We start from the raw sequence: 5,945 nt of genomic DNA on the forward strand, positions 1-5,945 counted from the left end.
ACTGCAAAATCAACCAAAATTGGCACAGTGACTGTATTCTCATATACAATAAAAGGCATAAGCAGTTGTAGGCACACACATTGATTGGTAACAGAATATTAAACAATTTGTCAACAGTAAACATTAAACTACAATATAATCAAACGCATAAACAGTTGTAAAGGTAAAAAAATAAACAAGTCTGGGTTGCTAATTTAACGATCGAAACGCACTAGAGGTCAACTATTAATAACATGGGCAAGCTTCTCAATTTTCTATGTTCAATTAAGTTGTTTAATCGCGAGAGCCAAGTATTTCATGTCCGAGGGTTGACTAGAGGTTATACCTAGAAGACCTTGTAGTTAAGCTACGATAAAAGGAATTGCTCATGAAATCATCACTTGACTTATTCCCATTTTTTTAATCCCCCAAAGTCCTTTCATATTGATTCAATTTTGATGTGTGTGCTTATTTTGTATGCCTTGGGTTTTTTTTGCTTTTCAAGGAAAAGCGCCCACGCTGGGAACCTCTAGGATCTAGTACCATAGGTGATAGATGTGAGTGAAGTACCAAATCAAGCTGGGATTTCTCTTCTAGCTTAAGATTTTACATTGTGGCACTTTTGATTTTTTTGCTTAGTTGTTTTTAGTATTTTAATTTTGTAACTTTGGGGGGTCATATAACATTGTTACCCTCCCCAAGCTCATTACACTAGAAAACTCCCTTTATAATACTTAAGCTAAAGGTCAATAGGGACTAGGGCCACTAGAAAGCCCTAGTACATTGCACACAATGCTGCCTGAATCGGATTTAGAGCCTAAAGTAACCATTTATTATTAGGAAGGAATTCCCCATGGTATTAAGAGAAGATCTCTAACGCCTAACTTGGTCAAACTAGCTTAGTCAGACTGCTTGATTCTTTAACCTAGACAAGGGAATATGACAAAAAATTATATAGGATCTAATGTTTAATCTAAGAAAATGTGCTAAATATTGTGTTCCCAATAACATTTAAAGCAGACAAACATGGATGCAAAAACAAAGACAAGGGGCAATGCTAATGGACAAGAAACACATGTTTGTGTTGATGATCCCGCTTGATTCAAAAGAGTGAACGAGAGAAAGATTCCATGAAGTCCAAAATCCTAACAATGGAACACATTCCTATAAACACTAGAAAACACAACGAACACCTCTAGGAGGCACATCAATGGGAAGAGGCACCAACCTTTATTGAACACAATCAAACAACATAAGGAACCCTAACCTAATTATTTGCATCCCTTCCTAGAGAGTCAAGGGAACAGGATATTGTAGAGATGGGGAGGTAACCCTAGGGCTAAACCCCTATGTTTTTCATCGTTAACAAAAACAAATTCATCATCCATGAGACCATATGTGCCATCCATGTAATCATGTAACTCTTACTCATCATTAGAAGCACAAATGTTCACTAAGAACATCACTAAACGCCTATATTCATCTTGTTCAAGAGGGTAGTCGTGTGCAATTGGAGAGACTTCCTCTACTAAGTATGGATCAGCCATGGTCAAGAGACGTATCATCCATTCTAACTCTTCAAAATTCCTCTCACACGCTAGCGTATCTACAAAATCCCATTCACAGGCAAGCACTGGGTAGACTATGTGAAACACTTGTGAAAAGTAAAGAGTGTACCTCTCATCGAAGACATGAGTGGATGACTCTAGCATACTAGCCATATTTGTACGCACAGATAGATGATGGTTAGTGTGCAAATATTATAAGGGTCATGCCAAAAGGTCATGTCCTTGTGCATAATGCGTTTTATGATTTTGTGTCATATATAGAACTTGTAAGTTTCCAGTTTATTGTTTGGTGGCTCTTGCTCTTTTACTTTTTTATTTTTGTTTTTGTGAGTATAAGATTTATATATACATTCCCTAATATTGGGAGATTGAGAGGTCAAGGATGAAGATTAAGAGGGGAGCAAGTGAATAATGGATGTCAAAAAACACTCCCCCCTTCCTTGGGTAGATCATACCTTTTCGAATGCTGTCATCACCTTTTGAAACCAAATGTTCTAAGTTATCTTGGGTGAAGACTTTGACCAATAGTTTTCGACCGCGCTAGACATTTCATCTAGTTGCAAGGGTGGTAAGGTACTCTCCCATGAATTTATTTGCAACGTTGTCATAGGTGGTGAACTTACAATGTGAGGTGAAGACTCTTTCTTGTATGTATGGATATGTACAATGGTAGGTGGAGGTTGTGTCGAAGCTTCTATTTCCGTATATGGACTTCATGAAGAGCAAGAAGATTCATTCGTTTTTTCTATGGTTGAGATGAGCGAAAAAAGACTTTCTCTCTTGGGTACCCAAACTAGCTCCGGATCAGGTGTATATGTTTTATGATCTTTCCTTTCCCACGATCTTCAATCGGCTTTATCGTCAGAGAATTTGACTCACGTGGGTCAGGTGATAGGTAAGAACACAATTTACGTTTTGGCACCCAGATTTGATCATTTCCTTTATAGTAGCATTGGGCTTCAAATAGTCATTTAGGAATCCAACGCAACGTTTTCTTACATTTCTGGGAGCGATTGGGGTGTTTCTTACAAGGCTCCTGTTTTTTAGCATCATCCATGGTCGCTAAAGAAGCTTTAGGGACCCATTTGTATGTTTTCTTTGTTATATTAGGATGCGCCTTGTGTGTCTCAAGCTTTGTTTCAACTACAGAAGTTGAAGCTCTAGAGAGTTGGGCTATAGGGACATATGGTTCAACCTCCTGGACATGCAATGTTTTGGGTTTTATTTCCTCAAGAGGCAATATCTCAGGGACTATGGCTTGGGTGGTTAGGCTAAGAGTTTGTTTTTGTGTTGTAACACTCCTAGTTCCCCAATCAATAGTGCATTTGGTGGCTATCATCCATGCACATCCTAGGTTTACATTGCCTTTCATAGTTCCAGCACGCATGACCAAAAAGTCTTGAGCCACAACCCCATTGTCATAACTGATAGAAGTGTGTCAGATATCAAAAACCATAGTTTTTTTCTTGTTGACACCCTTGACTTGGATAGTACTCTCACATGAGATGGCTTTTCCAACTGACACCACACTCCATATGACAAAAGATTATATTTAACACCGGTGTCTAACAAGGTGTTATATAGCACTTTCTCATAGGTGTTATTTAGTTCAATAGGGTATCATAGAGGTGTGTCAGAGTCCAACGAATCATCCTTTGTTTCAACGTGGAATGCATGTGTAACTTCAAGGTTGGCCTTGCGTTGGCGTCTTATGCGGTGTTGTTGCTCCTTAGCCTCAGCTTGAGCTTGTATCTTCTTCAATTCGGTTTGTGCCTTGACTGTCTTTTTTTGATGGATGGCACGTAGCTCCTCTTGGCTTAAAGGATCATAATATCTTTTAAATTTGCTCCCATTGAAGAATCCAATGGTCTCAAATCCATCAAGAGTCTCCACATGAATGGTACCTTGTGGGGTGATTTCACATACTCTATATGGTCCTTTTTCCACATATTTCAACTTTTTTTTTTTATTACGCACTCCTTATATAAGGACTTTATCACCAACATTGATATATTTGTTCTTTAGATGACGGTCAAACCATTTCTTCCTCCTATCAGTCTCCACAAGTGCATTTTGCACAACCAATTGTCTTTCTTGTGTAACCTTTCAAGGATATATAAACGTTCAACTAAAGGGTTACCATCCCAACCTTCTTGTGAAGCTATGTGCAGACTAGGAATTACAAACTCCCATGGCATAACTGCTTCTTGGCCATATATCATTTTTAATGGTGTACAATTAATAGCCACTTTGTAAGAAGTAGAGTAAGCCTATAGGGCTGATGTCAACTTCAAATCCCAATCTATGTGCGATAAGCTTCCACTATTTTGGTCAAGATAGAAATTAAGGTCTTGTTAGGGCTCTCAGCTTGGCCATTTGCTTGTGGATAATAAGGCGTGGACTTATGGTGGGCTATCATGAAGTTTGTCATGAGTTTCTTTATCACTCCATTTATAAAATGTGTACCATTGTCACTCACAATTTCAAAGGGGCAACGAAATCTTGTAATAATGTTCTCAAAGAGAAACTTGGCAGTTAACCTTGCATCAGCCTTACATGTCGCCATGGATTCCGCCCACTTTGTCATATAGTCAGTGACAACGATAATATATCGAGATTGAGTGTTACGAGTTGCTGGACTAATTGGGCCTACAAAGTCTAAACCCCATTTTTCAAATGGTTGAGTCACTTTAATAGGATGTAAGGGCATCTTATCCTTTCCTTGTGTGATCTTGTAACATTGGCATTCATCACATCCTTTTGCAAAAAGTGATGCATCCTTGAATAAGGTAGGCCACCAATAGCCTCATTGCAACACCTTTCTAGCAGTCAGCTCCCTTGAGAAATGTCCTCCGGCTATACCCATGTGGGCTTCTTGCAGTATGTATAAATACTCATCCTCACAAGCACGTCTAAGAATATCTTTCTTCCCTAGCGTGCAGAGAGTTCCTACAATTAGAGAATAAGGTTCACATTCTTTTAACAGTTTTTGAGCTATATCCTTACGAAGCTCTTTGGGTGGAAAATCGTTAACTAAAAAGTTCACAGTCCTCTCACTCCATCCAGTCATGGTCTCGACTAGGAATAGGGAAGTATCGAGCAATTCATCATCGACTCTAGTAGGGGCTTCACCATTGGGTATGCGAGACAAATAATCCGCCATGACATGTCTTTTACCAGGTCTCACCACAACAAAAAAATCAAACTCAAGAAGAATTAACACCCATCGTGTAATTCTTCCCGTGGAACAAGGTTTATTTACTAGATACAACAATGCTTGATGATCAACATAGAAAAAAAACTTGTTGGCAAGAAGGTAGCAACAAAATTTCTTTACTGCGTAAATCATAGCTAAACCTTCTCGCTCTATAGTGGTGTAGTTTCTCTCAGCATCATTCAATTGACGACTTGCAAAGCTAATGGGGTAGTCTAATTTATGTTCTCCTGGTTGAGCTAGGACACACCCAATAGCAAAGTTTGATGCATCAATATGCACATGAAAAATTACATTCCACTTGGGCACTCGTAGAATGGGAGCGCTTGTCAAGGTCTTTTTCAATGACTCATAAGCATGGTCACGCTCCGCGGTCCAGTGGAACTCAATAAGAAGTTTGTACAATGGACGAGCTATCTCGGCGAAGTTTAAAATAAATCGCCGGTAATAACCAACATGGTCATGAACCTTTGAACTCCTTTATAGTTTGTAGGTGGTGGCAATTCAGCAATGGCTTTAATTTTGCTCTCATCTGTGGAAATCCCATTTTTGGACACTATATGCCCTAAAATGACTCCATGTTTAACCCAAGATTGGCATTTGAAAGGGTTTAATGAGATGCGATACAACCTAAACTTTTCAAACACTTTTCGTAAAAATGATAAGTATTCTTTCCAAGAGGAATAAACACAAAGGTCATCTAAGAAAGATTCACAAAACTCCCTCAAATATTCTCTAAAAGCATTGTTTATTACTCTTTGGAAGGTAGCAGGAGCATTGGTTAAGCCAAAAGCCATAACACGAAATGTGAACACTACAAATTTGGTTATAAAAGTCGTTTTAGCTTGGTCCTCTGGTGCAATTGTGATTTGATTCTATCCAAAGTACCCATCTAAAAAGCTATAAGCTTTTTTCCCTGCAACTCTTTCAAACACATTTTCTGAATATGGCAAGGGGTAATGGTCCCTCCTAGTAGCGGCATTGACCTTCTTGAGATCCATGCACACTATGAGTTTCCCATTCTTTTTTGGCACAGTCACTATTGGAGACACCCATTATGAGTGCTCAATAGGGTATATGGATCCACATTTGACAATCTTTTCAATCTCTTCTTGAATAATCTTAATCTTTGCTTAAGATTCATTGGGTAGGGTCGTTGCTGGACTGGTTTAGCCATGCTATTC

Source organism: Adiantum capillus-veneris, chromosome 7, assembly GCF_014529385.1.
Source record: "Adiantum capillus-veneris isolate H3 chromosome 7, ASM1452938v2, whole genome shotgun sequence".
NCBI lineage: Eukaryota > Viridiplantae > Streptophyta > Polypodiopsida > Polypodiales > Pteridaceae > Adiantum > Adiantum capillus-veneris.